This window comes from Octopus sinensis, linkage group LG9 (assembly GCF_006345805.1).
Source record: "Octopus sinensis linkage group LG9, ASM634580v1, whole genome shotgun sequence".
Lineage (NCBI taxonomy): Eukaryota > Metazoa > Mollusca > Cephalopoda > Octopoda > Octopodidae > Octopus > Octopus sinensis.
In genome coordinates, this window is record NC_043005.1 from 105,205,295 (window position 1) to 105,221,671 (window position 16,377).

The 16,377-nt window shown below is 36.7% G+C and overlaps 1 pseudogene; it reads left to right on the top strand.

Moving 5' to 3' along the window:
• The first annotated feature begins 9,784 nt into the window (after nucleotides 1–9,784).
• On the top strand, nucleotides 9,785–9,903 carry LOC115215989 (annotated as a pseudogene).
• The last annotated feature ends 6,474 nt before the right edge of the window (nucleotides 9,904–16,377 follow it).

Genomic DNA, 16,377 nt, shown 5'->3' on the forward strand with positions numbered 1-16,377 from the left:
TTTTGTGGAACAAAATCCTAGGCTTAGCTAAAAGAAGCAGAGAGCCTAATTGTAGCAGCCCCGGATCAAGCGATAAAAACAAACAGCTTGAGAGAAAATGCATATGGAAAAGATGTCCGCAAAATATAGAGTCTGTGGAACTTGGAACAAGCTAGTGGCACACATTGTTACATTATGTCCCAAGCTGGCACAGAAGAAATATGCGAAATGAAGGCATGACCAAGTTGTAAAGGTTTTACACTAGAAGCTCTGTCAGAAATGGGGATTTGAAGTTGGAGACATATAGAATTAATATCGGGTCGAAGCAGTGCTGGAGTCGGAGAACTAAGATTTTGTGGGACTTATTCAAACGGACAAGAAGCTAGAAAATAATAAACCAATAATAGACAAGGAAAAGCGAAGTTGCTTATTAATTGATCCATCATGTCCGTTTGATCGCAGGGTCGTTAAGAAAGAAGACGAAAAAAGAAAGATACAATCCCTTAAAATTTGAAATTGCAAGACTTTGGAATATGAAAAGTGTAAAAGTTGTGCCTATAATAATTGGTACACCGGGAAGTGTAAGCAAAGATATAGACCATACATGGGCACTCTGCGGCCCGCAAGCTGCATGCAGCTCTTGACATGTAGCCCTCGACGAGCTGCTACGTTACTACTTTTTACAAGCAAAAATTTTTCTCAAATTTTCCAATCGTCTCTCACCTCTTAAACTTGCGCTTTAATTTTGCATCTAATTTCATCTCTCCTTCCTTCTCTCTCTCTCTCACTGTACAGTGTACATGCTATACTCTCTCCGTTTTAAAGCATCACTCACTCTCTCTCTCTCTCTCAGTATGACATTACAAATATTTTTCTCGCCTCTGCCTCTCTCTCCCGTATTTTTAGTGCAAGCAACAAGCAACGCGTGAATGTATGTGTGTATGCGAAATTTTACAAAACTTAATATTTTTGCAGTAGTTTTTACTCCAATGCATCTTGTGAGTCCATATGTGTTTGTCTCCCATTTTATTTTTTTATCGCATTTTAATATCACAACAATCAATGCTTCGAAGAGGAATAGTAGTAGTAATTTTTTCTTTTATCAATTGATTCTCACTTGGTTGAATTCTTAACATTCTTAATCCAGTTTCAGATTTTATCTTTCATTACAATTTCTATTTGATATTTCTTGAAAGTTTGCCAATATCACTCGCGAAAACTATTTGATTTTTTAAAAAAGGTTTTATAATTGTTTTTTCATTAGTAGTGTTTAATTTTTCTTTTGAATTTTGATAAAGAAAAATAGAATTTTAACCTGTGTAAGCTTCTTTTAAGAGCTTCAGCTTTTGATTTTATTTGGATTTTAACTGCAAAATCTTGAAACTATTTAGGAGAATATTTGCCATTGGTTTATTTTTTCTCAAATGGAGTATTTGATCGAGATCAAATTTCGCTACTTTGCTTCAAATTCATGTTGATTCAATAGCCTTCAATTTTTTTTTCTTTTTCTTTTCCAATTTTTCAGTATTTATTGTTTGGTAACAAATAAATTTTTCTATATTTCTAATAAATTTGGGCTTTTTCCCAAAGAAAGTTTTTGATTACGCTGAAAAAATATAATTTCAAGTATGATTTTCTATGAACTTTAATTTGTTTATCTAAAATTTAAAGAATAAGGATTAAGTTTTTATTTTAGCTATTCAAAATATTTTTCTTAAAGTAGGTATCTGGGTATATTTAATCTTTTTTTTTAAGAGCTGTCTTTCCTACATATTTTTTCAGTTTATCATGATTAGTATTATGATCTACGAACTTCAAAATTTTATTTACTTTAGTTTGTTTGGTAAGATGTTGATTTTCTTGTTTTGAAAAATTTAATTTAGATTAATTTTCTTATACAGTTGAATTTTTTTTTATGCTACTAAATATCATTACTTTCAAATTTTCCAAACTGATTGATTTTTGAATTTTTCATTTTGGTTGAACTTCGGTAGATCCTGTTCACATTCAGATTGTTCCTTACTCTCAAATTTTATTTTCAATTTGAAATTGTTCTGAAAGACTTATCCTCTTTTCCGCACAGTCGAAAATTCAACCTTTGGAATATCCAAATCCCAAATAAGTCGAAGAAAAGTAAGTTAATAGATGAAGGTCGTGTTTCAAGATAAGTGGACGGTAGATTATTATTTTCTTTTTTTGTGCTATGGAATGAGAAATCAGTGTGTCTCATTTGTTCAGAAACTATTACTATTCTGAAGGAATATAATTTGAAAAGACACTACTGTACAAAACATTCCCAGTATGGCAATCTTATTGTTCTCTCATGCAATGCCTTATGTATACAAGTTGTGAAGTTCTTGAACTTCGATGTAATATTTTATATTCCTCACTTGTATTTGTGGGATCATAAGTAGTTGCCACATGTCCGTGTAGCGGTGACAGTTTGTTATTGTTATTTTCGTCTAAGTCGTGCTTCTTGTCATTCTTTATCGTTCATACAAGTATCATTATTAGAGCGTTTTGGCTGAGTGATTTTGTTTGGTAAGGTGATATATTTCTTTTCAAATGTAGCTTGCTGGCGTAATTGTTTTGCTCAAAAAGGATATGTATGTATGTATGTATGTATGTATGTGTGTGTGTGTGTGGTGTGTGTGTGTGTGTGTGTGTGTGTGTGTGGTGTGTGTGTGTGTGTGTGTATGTAGTCATGAGTCGTCTTCGTAGTCATAAAGCGAGATCGATGATTGACTACCAGACCGCTGGTGGTGGTGGTGCTACATACCATACTAATATTTGTCGGGCATGTGGAGGGCTGTGCAATTCAGTGGGAGGACTTAAACGACATACAAAGAATTACAGCCGGCTATTGCCAGTAAAGGTTTTAGCTGCCAATTCTGTCCAAGACATTGTAGATCGTTAGCTGGGCTAACAAGTCACATTCAATCACAGCACCGTTAACAGTTAAACCTCGTGCCATGTATGTAGTATGAATATATGTATGTATGTATGTATGTATGTATGTATGTATGTATGTATGTATGTATGTATGTATGTATGTATGTATGTATGTATGTATGTATGCATGTATGAATGTATGTATGCATATATGTATGTAGTGGCCTACAATAACTTTAAGTTAATTTACCTTATAATTTACCTTTCCTGAATAAAAAATTTCTCACTATTTTGTGAGTTTCCATTAGCTAATTTCATGAGTTTTACCAGTTTGCGCATTGATTGATTATATCATCACTGACAGATTGATACATTGACCCTTCGGTCAATAATTGTTTCTGTTCAGTAATTGATGTAATTTTTGACGATCTTACTCGCAACATATTAATGTGCTTCCCTATGTGCTCTGCGGTTTTGAGCAAGTTATTTCAGAGATTCGATTCCATGATTTCTTTTCCACGAAAACAAAAAGAACTTGTACGACATAGGGCTCCATCTCTTGAAAAGGAGTGGTCTCCCTGTTATTTCCTACGTTAGTAAAGATGAACAATAGACGCTTTTCAAGTATTTGACATTATTGTTGGACCACTTAAATGATTTTCATCAAATATGAGCACCCCATTCATCAACTCCACTTCCACCATCTTTAATTATCCTTTGGAAACAACAATCCAGCTGGTATACTTCAGTTTTGTTGCATTACACATACATTTGCATAGAACTGGAAATCTGGCCGAATTTGTTTTCGTAACACTCTTTAGTCTAGTTGAACATTTTAGTCGCATTAGCTTTTGTAATCCTTGGCTCCTTTCGTGTAACTCTTTGTTCGTATCGAAGATCATGCTATGCTATTCGTATGGTATATGACAACATATCCACAGAAAATGCAACCCTTCTAACAGAACTACTTTTTTAACTGACACATTTGCCTATGAAAAATGTTGTGCGACCTCTCGTCTTTTCTTCAGTCGTTAATGCTTTTCGTCAATCTATCCCTTGGTTACTGTTTCATCATCAATACCGAAACATTGAGCTATTTTACGATAACACTTTCCATACTGATATAAGCCAGTGCATTGTCCGCATGTAAATTCATCGATATCTTTTTTTTGCCGAATGAGTTTCATTGTTATATTTTATCAAATAGATGTAACAGCTAATCGGAAAACACAAAAAAATTCATACCATCGAAGAAGAAAAAAAACCTATCGCATTATATTAAAAAAAATATATACATACATACATACATACATACGTACATGGAGAGAGAGTGAGAAGGAATAATGATGCATGTGAGCCAGTGAAAATAATAAAGAAGGTGAGAGGAGATAAGGAGAATAACAATAAGTGAAAGAAGACAAATGGAGCTTGAAGCAAAAACTATAAGGATTACAGGCGCCTTCTGCGCTAGTGCATGCAAGCATACATACATACATACATACATACATACATACATTGCATGCATGCATGCATACGTACATACATACATACATACATACATACATACATACATACATACATACATACATACATACATACATACATACATACATACATACTTACTTACATTCGCGCGCACAGACACACACATACACACACACGCTGACATGGAAGTGTGACAAAGCCTACATAAATTCAGCAACTATAAGAGAGGTAATACGGAAGCCAAAGATGATGCTTGTGAAAGTCTAGGAATGTTTATCATGGGTCTTAGGACTCAGTGTTCTAAACGTCCGAAATGTGAAACATCTTCATCTAAAGGAATAAAGCTGGAACTTACTCGTGCTTTCTATTATAATAATTATCTATCCATCCATCCATCCAGCCAGCTAGCCAGTCAACCATCTTTCTATCTACCCCCTCTACACACACACATATGCATAGAGAGAAAGAGAGTGAAGAGATAAGTGATGTGAGGTGACAGAATAGATGTTTATTCCCTTCGTTTACAACTGCTTCATAATCTTGTTAGTTATGTAATAGATATTACATCAACATACGCACGTATATCTTTATATATAAAAGTCAAGTTGTGTGTCTGTCTCCTACGATTTAGATTCCTAACTACTCCCACATTTTGCGGTGCAGTTTAACCAAAACCGGGTATCTTATAGTCGTGATTCATATCGAGCCCTTCTGGGTATTAGCGCGCGTCTACGCTGAGTCTACGATTTAAAAAATAATTTACCACCATTTTTTTCCATTTTAATGCATTTTTTCGCTATTATATAAGGGAAGTAACTCTCTAAAAATGTCTACGATGAGTCAACGATTTAAAAAAAAATTTACCATCATTTTTTTCCATTTTTATTGCATTTCTTTGCTATTTTTTGGCTATAACTCTCTAAAAATGCTTATATAGTTATTTCCCTTACAAACCCGAGCAACGCCGGGCGATATTGCAAGTAAAGTATAAGATGTAAATGTACTGAAAAATTAACTTGCAGACTAATCTTCAGAGCGATACGTAATAGTTCAAAACGTCAATTGTGCTACAGAAAGTAAGCTGACCCAGTATATATCCACAGGCGATAAATGTACTCAGCAGGTTACCATGTATGATTTGCTTTAAGGGAGCAATTGCCTCTGTGTGTGTGTGTGTGAATGTATGTATGCAAATATGCATGTATGTATGTGTGTATGCATGGATGGATGGATTCATATGTATACACACCTTCATATTCACACACTAATATATACACACATGTATGTATATACTGAGCACACACATACACAGGCATATATATATATATATATATATATATATATATATATATGTGTGTGGTGTATGTATGTATATACAGCTGCATATATTTGAGTGTATGTACATATTGTCCGCATACATATATATATACGCACATATAAAGTGATAGATTTACGAATAGAGTGAAAATGTATTTGAGAGAAAAACATAATGCAATAAAAAGATAGATGTGTATTTGTATCCCTATACAAGCAGACCACACCCACCAGTTTTACTGAGCGTATGCAAACTGTATTCAAAGGTAGGAAAGATCGTTCGACGTGTGTCGTCATATTAAATATGTAAGATTTAACTGTGGCCATGCGCGTGCAAAAACGCTTATTTGCGTGCGTACCTATATGTCTGCATGTAGGCTGGTGAGTTTGTATACATTTGTATGTGTATGTTGGTTTCTGTGTTTGTGTCTAAGCAGGAAAATATTAATTGTATCGTAGGCACTTTAGAACAGGCTGTAAGTGTTCACTGAACTAAGTCTGCCCCGGTGTTCGATTCTGGATTGAAAACTTTACCGATCACAGTGGCATATCTAAATATTTCATTGTACTTTGAAGCAGAATATTTTACTGTTTTACCTATAGAACATACTAAAACCTAGCATTCTCTGAGTATATTAACTTAAAATAGCTTTCAGTCGTGTAAAACCGGCGTGTATATTATCATCTATTTAAAAACATGTACGAATATCATGTATATATCTTTATGTAGCGCACCGGAGAAATCAATAGTGCACCATGTTAAAGGCATTATAGAAGTGTACCACTCAAAATAAAGTAAAATAATTATTCTCTATGAGGTCATTTTTGCATTTCATTAATTCAAGATCTGTAATACATATGTACACATATACACACACTCTCAAAGACATACATTCTATCATATGTCAGACCAGGAAAATCCTGCTACTGGTACTGTGTAACCCAATATTATCGTTTTTATCGGAAACTAAGCTGGCTCCCCCACCTAGCTTGTCAGGTGAGGAAAGTATTGTGGACACTGCAGGACTAAAAGCAAAAATGGCCAAAGGACGGATGAGCTCATTATGAACCAATGGTTATTAACACGACTGGTGCTTTGTAAAAATAACTACAGCTAGGCCGAAAAACTGTGAAAATGGTCCAAGGTTATAGCCGGGAAAATTCCAATGAATTTTCCCTGCTATAGCCTTGACTACTTCTATCACGGTTGAGACGTCACCCCATTTAACAAGGTTTCGGTCAGACCAGGATAACTCTTGCCAGCCTGGCGAAAAGCATGTTACAAGAGTCAACAATAGCTACTACCCTTGGATTCATCCCAAACTAACACCCCGTCAGATCAATTCTAGACAACTCCCTCGACACCCGTACTCTGAATTCAGAAGCAGATAGATTTAGCACTGCAACCGTTGGCACAAAATTAGATATGAATTAGTAACAGGCAAGGGTTGGCAGCTGATACACACTACAGCAGATGACACTGAGAATCCGTCACAGCCATTTCTAGGTTACTCATCACCACATTTTCCAGGAGCAAGAATTCTCAGAAGTCCTAGTTTAAACCAGCTGTTAACGTTTGCTGCTCACCAACTAGTACAGCAAACCATCAATATTCATTATATACATTATTTACATCTTGTTGTAAACACATGTTTTGAAGAAATTTCGAATCTGGGTATTTTTCGATGTTGTTGTTCAGGTCACTGCCTGGAATCGAACTCGGAATCTTGGGATTAGTAGCCCGCGCTCTTAAACTCTGCGCAATTATGGAGTGAATTTTAGGGCTTATAAATCTATTATTTTCCTATCTTTCCTTAATACCGGTTTCCATATGCTATTCATATCTGCACTCGGTCTGCTTTGGAGATTGTTGTGTCCTAGCATATGTGCTGCTTCTTTTAGTTTTCGTATTTTCCAGTGGTGTTCTCTGTCTATTATTTTAACTTCATCCCACGGGAAGGTAGTCTCTATTTGTCCATATATTATCAGCTATACTCGATTTATCAATATCTCCTCGTGTCACAGCTTTGCGATGTTCGTCTACCCTTATTTTGAGAGGCTAGCATGTTTCGCCTTTATATATCCTAACACAGCTGCATGGGATGGATTACATGCAGTTTTTGGTCATATTCTCCTCTATTGGTGGTTTTACTCGAAGGAGATATTTGCGAAGTGTTGTATTACTCTTGAATATTGTCCTGATGTCATATGGCCGCATATCTTTTGTATCTTTACGGAGAGGCCTTTCGCATAGGGTAGACAGACTGTGGACAGTTTATTGGCTTCATCTTCTCTTTTCTTCATAATTGGAGTGGATAGAATGTTTTTAGGGTAGTTGTTGCTTAATAGATTGTTACTGAGCTTGATCATTTCTTCGTGGTGGGTATCACGATCGCTACTTATATTCTTTGCTTGATGTTTTAGGCAATGAACAATCTGTCTCTTTACACTATGGATGGTGGGAATTGAAGTTGAGGTATCGTCCAGTGAAGGTCGGCTTGCGGTATACGGATATCCTGAATCCATACTTTGTGCGTGTTATTAATACGTCCAGAAATACTAGCTGATTGTCTTTTTGCTTTCCATTGTGGACTGTATGGATGGCTTTATTGAGTTCACATGATCTAACAGCACTTGGACATAGACACAGATAAACGTACAGAGAGGGAGGTGGTGGGAGAAAGAGTGACAGAGACACAGCGAAGGCGGAGAGGGAATGAGAGTGGAAGCTGTCAAACGTCGTTATAGAGAGAATGTGGCGGGAAGGAAGGAAAGAGAGAGTTTGAGGAAGACAGGATGATATCCGAAAGTGAGAAACGACAAACACTTGTCAAAGTCTGGGCTTTGTTGCTCTTGTAACCGCACCTTTCCAGTCCCATTAATAATACTAATAATAATAGAAATAGTGTAGTTGATGGCGCTAATAATAATAGTAACAACAATCATAACAATAAAAACTTCGTTTCGATCTCGGAGGACAACCCCAACAGAATTAAATTTTTGTCTAGTAATTCTAAGATTAAGAATTCTATTTACCAGTGTAGAATTTCTTCCGGTACCGATGTCTTTTCCTATATAGGAGCGTCCACTTCCCAGTTATCCAAGAGAATTTCTAACCATTATTCAACATTCAGGGATAGTAAAAAACGACATAGTACAGGGCTAAGTAAATTAGTTTGGCGTCTTAAAGACAACAATATAAATTTCAAGTTAGATTGGTTCATACTGTCTGTATCCATTCCTTTTGATAAGGGCAGGAGATTTTGTAACATTTGTAACTCTCAACTCTTCCATATTCTCTTCTCTAAGGTTCCCCTAGTAAACACACTCATAGAAAAATCATACAAATATAAACACTGGCAGAAACATACCTTCTACTCATATAAATGATAACGATAGTCACTGTGGTTTGAACAATTAGCTTTACGTCAACCCCACTTCTATAGCGAAATTCTTTCCTAAGCCTTCGAACATTCTTTCAATCAACGTACCCTTCCCTCACCACTTGTTCCCTACCTATTATTCCTTTAACCCTTCTCTTCCTACTATCTATCTTTGACGTCAATTCTTCTAACGGTTTTTTAAAAAACACTCATTATCGTTTTGTTTACCATGTAGGCAGTCATCGAAATTTTTGTTTGTCTTGTTGTCGAAAGAGGCTCCCTTTCTTTCCTGATGAGAAGATTGCATAATGCACCCTTTATTCCTTTGGAATGAAAACATGTTGTCTTCGAAACATATGTCGAGAGTAAAGGAATTTTGTTAACATCTTCGTTCGACTCCATTCTTTCATTTATTCATATACAACACACAAACTTCTGCACATGAACCCGGAGTTTCTACCCTTGGATAGGTCGCTTCAACCGTGTTTCTGACGTGAATTTGCTACCCAGCTTTCGGTTAAACGAATTTTCCATGCTGACGATAAACATAGGATAATTCATTCACCTATGTATATATATATTATATATATATATATATATATATATATATATATATATATATATAATAATATATATATATTATATAATATATATATATATATATATATATATATATATATTATATATATATATTATATATATATATATAGATATATATATATATATATATGGCTTCCGGCCATATCACGTTGAAAGAACCGGTTCTCGTCCGATCACCGAAGTTAAGCAACATCGAGTCTAGTTAGTACTTAGATGGGTGACCGCTTGGGAAACCTAGGTGTTGTAAGTATTCCCTTTACAGCGGTGGTGCCCCAGCATGGCCGCGGCCTTCGGGCTAAAGGATTTTTAAGGATTTATATATATATATATATATATATATATATATATATATATATACACACATATATATTCAGATGAATATGGTACTTAAGTTGAGGCACCAGAATTTAGTACGATATTATCCATACAATTTCAAGGTGATTAAAATCAAAATAAGCAACAAGGATATCCAGAGGTAATGTAGTATGATCGTTTCATGCAACTCCATTTAGTTTAACAATGCAATTATTACATCAATTTAAATGCGGAGCAATCTTCAGCTGTCTTTGTGCAGCTGAAGATTGCTCTGCATTTAAATTGATGCAATGACTGCATTGTTAAATTAAATGGAGTTGCATGAAATGATCATACTACATTACCTCTGGATATCCTTGTTGCTTATTTTGATATGTGTGTATGTGTGTGTGTGTGTGAGTGTGTGCGTATGTGCATGTATGCACACAAACACACACATACACGTTTATTATTGTACTTATTTTATTATTTTAACTCATGTCCATTGTCCGGAAATCTTTCGTCGCACATCTGTGGTCTCTTCAGCGACATTTTCGCTTTCGCGTGTGTTCTTGCTCCAGTTACCCCATTCTTAGAACTGCGCCTATATATATATATATATATATATATATATATATATAGAGAGAGAGAGAGAGAGAGAGAGAGAGAGAGAGAGAGATACATGCGTACATACTGCAAGAAAGCCTTTGACTGTTCCCTACTCGTGGGTGCTGGATGCCTTTCAACTTGCTAAAGTTCCAGTGAGAATCAAACCTATAGCTGACTTGACTTCATCATGGGCTACCATCTTGAAATTAAACACAAAAGAGTGACTGTATTACCCACTGATAGAATACAGTGTCGCAAAAGCATATTCCAAGGGGCCAGCCTCTCCGTGGCGTTGTTTATACTTTCTTAAACCCCTTGTAATTCATGTTAAGGAATTCTGAAGGACAGCTCACTGGTTCACGAGGAAACACACAAATACCAAAACTACACACGGCTTCTTTGTGGATGACTTGACACATTCTGCAAAGAATATGCACGAAATGTAAAAGAGCCTTGACCTAATTAACTTTCTGAAAGAATGTAGGGTTGAAGTTTGGTCAGGATAAATTTTGTTATATGGTTGTGAAAAAGGGCAAAACTGTAAACCAGACTAGCAACATCTCCATCATGGATTTGACTGTTTCCTTTATATCTGACGAGGAATGTTACAGATATCTAGAAGTGGATGAAGACATATATTACAATGTCACCTGTAACAAAACTCGTGTCACTAAAGAATATTACAGCCGAATAAAAAACATTTGGACCTCAGATCTCTCCGCATTCAATAAAACTGACCTGCAATGTGTTTACAGTACCAGTGCTCATACCAACATTTGGGCTGCTTGATTGGACGCTTAATAAAATCTGGTCTTAAAATCCGATAAATACTAACAAGCATGCATAATTTCCACATAAACAGTGGCGTAGACCGCCTCAGCCTAAAATGAAAACAAGGCAGTAGAGGCTTAACATCGATCCAAAATGTCTTTGAATGTTGTATCATATCCCTTCGGCAACATCTTTTAACCACCAAGTGTCGAAGTGCATCCCTTGACCAAGTTTGTATACATAAGGCTGATAACATCCCAAGACTTGAAAGGCAGTTTCTTCAGCAACATTCCTTGCCTGATAACTTTAGATACATGTCTAAAGAAGTCGAATGACTCAACCGAAACGTACTATCAGATGAAAGGAGGTGCATTTATGAGCAAAAGACTATGCATGGATGTTAGTAGAAAGCTCCCAGATGGTAGTAATAAGATCATAGTAAGCAGTCTATTATGGACCAATAGCCGGATTACTAGGAAGGGTATGCTTTGCAATCCAAGAACAGGAAATATCAACCAAATACCTGATGCACAAAAGAGATAGAGATGCAGGAAAAGCAGTAAAATGAGACAACCGATGCTGTAAAATGTGACAACCGCCTATGCAGCCAACTTAATCTGACTAGAACACCACGCTCTGTGGGTTCCTTGTTTCTGTAGTCAAAACAAGTCTGTGAAACAGTGTGTTCCCATTTAATCGCATTCATTGACATTTAGAAGGTTTTCTATAGTATGTGAAAAGAGGACTGATAAACTCTGCTTTAAAAGATGTGGAGATAATCAAGCAGTTTCACAATGACATGCTTACCATGATGTCTCTTGATATCCTTTCAGGTCTAACATGGAGTAAAGGAAGGCAGTTTTTTCAACGCTATTTGCATTATTTCTGCATTGTGATTGTTGGGATAGCAAGCAAACTCAACAGTTAAAGTGTGTTCACATATCTGGGCAATACAATTTCTGTTGATAACAGTCAAAACCTCTCATACAGCGACTCCAGTTGAGTGCCCATCGTTTAAAAAGAGTATGGTGAATGGAGTTTCTACCAGATCCCTTACTGCGCACCGAATACATCTATTTCTTGACACTGGCGGGAACCTCCCGTCTTCTTACAAATTCTTTACTTAGTTTCCTTAGAGGCCTCTTGAGTCTAGGTTTTGTGTCATTACATATATATATATCACATATTACACGCACAAACGTACACAAACACACATACTAAAACGAATGTGAGAAAATAGGGGTGTTTTCGTCAGCAGTCATAAATGAGCACAATCTATAAAAACACAGGGTAAGCATTATAAGTGAAGAAATCATACGAAAATAAGCCTGTGGAAAAACATATGAAAATGAAGTCTCGCTAAGGGTTACAGCAACTCTGGCACCGTAGATAGCACAGCGTACACAAAGTGCGTCAATATTCAATCAATGGATATGATTGTTGAGCAATCGAGGCACAAAAACAAGTAAACATGGATATCCAGAGGTAATGTAGTATGATCGTTTCATGCAACTCCATTTAGTTTAACAATGCAATCATTACATCAATTTAAATGCAGAGCAATCTTCAGCTGTCTTTGTGCAGCTGAAGATTGCTCTGCATTTAAATTGATGCAATGACTGCATTGTTAAATTAAATGGAGTTGCATGAAATGATCATACTACATTACCTCTGGATATCCTTGTTGCTTATTTTGATATGTGTGTATGTGTGTGTGTGTGTGTGTGAGTGTGTGCGTATGTGCATGTATGCACACAAACACACACATACACGTTTATTATTGTACTTATTTTATTATTTTAACTCATGTCCATTGTCCGGAAATCTTTCGTCGCACATCTGTGGTCTCTTCAGCGACATTTTCGTTTTCGCGACTAGAGTGGAAAAAAAAGAAGCAAAAGGATATAATATATATATATATATATATATTATATATATATATTAGGCTCCATGCAATTTAAAAGTTACGTAGGTTCGTTAAACGAACCTTGCTCGTCAGGTCTAGGCACGGAACAAAGAGATGGAAGACGTTCAAGATGTTTACTGGCGGTTGGGCTGTTAATGATCGAACCAGGTTACATGGTGTTGTTGATATTGGCATTGAAATATCAGCAACATCAGATACAGAAATATTTCTCGGAGCGCGTTGTTGAACAGATTGTTGTCGGTACCTCACCGTAATATGGGTGAGAACCTTTAGCGACACCAGCTGCATGTATGTGTGTGTGTGTGTGTGTAAACCTGATACATGAGTGCGTATCTGGTGCGAGTATGGTTGTGCGTGCGTGCGTGTGTGTGTAAGCTGACAGCATCAGCTCGTTGGTGCGTGCATACTTGTGGTTGTGTGTGTATACTTGTGATTCTGGGAGTATATACTTGTAGTTGTGAGTGTGTACTTCTAGTTGTGGGCGTGTATCAGATATGCGACTGTGCTTGTGTGCGTTAGTATCTGCTGTGTGTGCGTATATGTATGTAATTGATGGTTTGTGAGTGCGTATGTGCACGCATACACTGTATGTGTGCCTTCGGGATGCATGTAGGAGTGTGTGTGCGTCTGAATATGTCTGGTATACGTATCTTTGCATTCGTTATGCGCATGTATGAATGTGTGCGTATCTGCATTTATGGGCGTGTGTGTGTGCATATCTATGGTATTTGTGTATGAGCAAGTCTGGTGTATATCTGGTGTGTGTACATGTCGGACTAGTGTTTCAGCATGTATATGGACAGATGTGCAAGTATGCAGCATCGGGAACCACGCACTAGCAACAGCACCATTAACAGGATAATCAGGGTTGATGTTGGATTAAAATTTGGTAGTGGTAGGGAAAGAAAGAAGTGAAAACAAAAATATGTGTGTGTGTCTGTATGTACGTAGGCACGCACATATATAAAGAGAATCATGGGAGATTGCAATAGAAAAATATATATATATATAAGGCTGGAAAGAGATCGTATGGTCTGAGCAGGCAGCAGATGTTAGGTACCCTGCTTTTGTTTATGGGGCAACCAGTACTAAGGTGGTATATCTGGGTTGTCGACAGTCAGTGGTTTGAATTAACCAAGAAAGTCAACATCTAGCGGCAACGATACAACTTCGTTTTTTTCCTCTTGATGGATACTGCAGGTTGGTGGAGAATATGCATCCTTTCGCAGAGGAAAAGCTGGCAATTGCAGACATAGTTAGGTCCATGAAGGGCCAGTCGACTTTGGGCGAGTCATTCCGGAGGTCGCGAACCTACAGTCCCAATGTGTAACTATCAAAATCCTACCAGCTACCCTATGGAAAGATTCTGCCTTTCAAGGGCTGTAGTCTACAGATCTACTCTCACACCATCTAATGGCACAAGTCACTACACAGGCATGACGGTTAATGGCTTGAAGTGAAGATAGATACAATATATGCATTTCCTCAGATGCAGGGAGAAAAAATTCAACTTCCTTGACCCGCTTTATCTGGAGACTCCATCTCACACGCAACAGATGAGTACACTCACACCGTCATACTGCAGGTACAGCTCCGCATCAGCAGCCGGTATCACTAAAGATTCTCAACTATATTATTTAAACAGTGAGGTGCCACTAACATCCTGTTCAACAACGCAGTTCAAGAAATACAGATTGGGATTTCTATTTGATGTCGCTGATTTTTCTATGTCAAAAGCAATAACATCATGTAACCCACCTTCACCAATAGCTATCTTTTACTTCCTGCAACTTTTCATTCAATCGCCTATGCTTGACGAACTAGATTCGTATGACGAGTCTCCAAAGTTCCAAGGAGCCGAATGAGACTTATTGAAAAATAACAATAGGTGTAACTTCCATCAAATGTGTTGAGTGCCTCTTTCTTCCACTTGTCCACTCGCCCATGTACGTGTGTGTTTGTGCAACCGTTAATCCTGAGCGTCTGTTTCCACATCTGTCTGTCTTGTAAATATTTTGAACCATATATATATATATATTGTCGTAAACGACATATAAGGATTCCCAAACTTCTTGCTGAACCAGCTCGGACGAGTTATTTATAGAAATCAAATTTTTGTGTGCATGATGTGGTTCAGATATCAGTGATCGCAGCGCAACGTGAAATGAAGTGTTTTACTTAAAAACGCAGGGAATCGAAACTACGGTTTTACGATTATGGGTTACATCCTAACCACTGGGCCACGAGCCTTCTCTCTTTTGTGTGTGCATTTATATATTATCTGATAAACACGATATGCGTTTTTATGCGCTACTATTAGTCTGAAGTGTTGAGAGCATGCCAATCAGTATTTTTTAACAAGTCTGATGATTGTGCTAGGACACCAAATATGTTAAAAACAGTTTGGCATGCTCTCAGCTCATAAAACTAATTGTTGCATATAAAAACACATATTGTATTTATCAAATAATATTTATCCCTCATCAGATGGAGTACTTGTTTAGTTGATGTATATGGTCTCATAAACCAGTCATCTACTCATAGACCACCAAATCACAGTGTGCAGAAATATGTCAAAGGCCTTCTCCAAATCGACGAACGTTAGGTACTCCTAGCCATGTACTTAGAATTATTTCACAAGAAATATGGCATTGATGGTGGGACAAAGTTGAACCGCATCGCATCTAGATTAATCCCATCCCTATTTAGTTTTGCAATAATCCTTTATGTAACCTTCATTATGTAATTCGACAGCTCAATGCATCTGGAATTTCTTGTTCCTACTGCATTTCACTTACCTTTGTAGTTGTTTACGTCGATGGTGCAGCACTAGTCTTTGAGTATAGCTTTACTTGTTTTACTATATTATCCTGTATCCTACTTCGCCAGATATTTTAAGCATGATGGCAACTATTCCCGATGGAGAAACTACTTTCCTTACCTTGATATGTGTAGATATTACCATACAGGTTTCCTTTAATAAATCATACATTTTGTTTTATATGCCTATATACACTTATGGTAGCTGTACATGAGAAGATTAAAGGACCAACATTTGAAAATCGTCATGTACCTATCGATATTTTCATAAACCATTCTCGATACAGAAATAATGCAACTGTT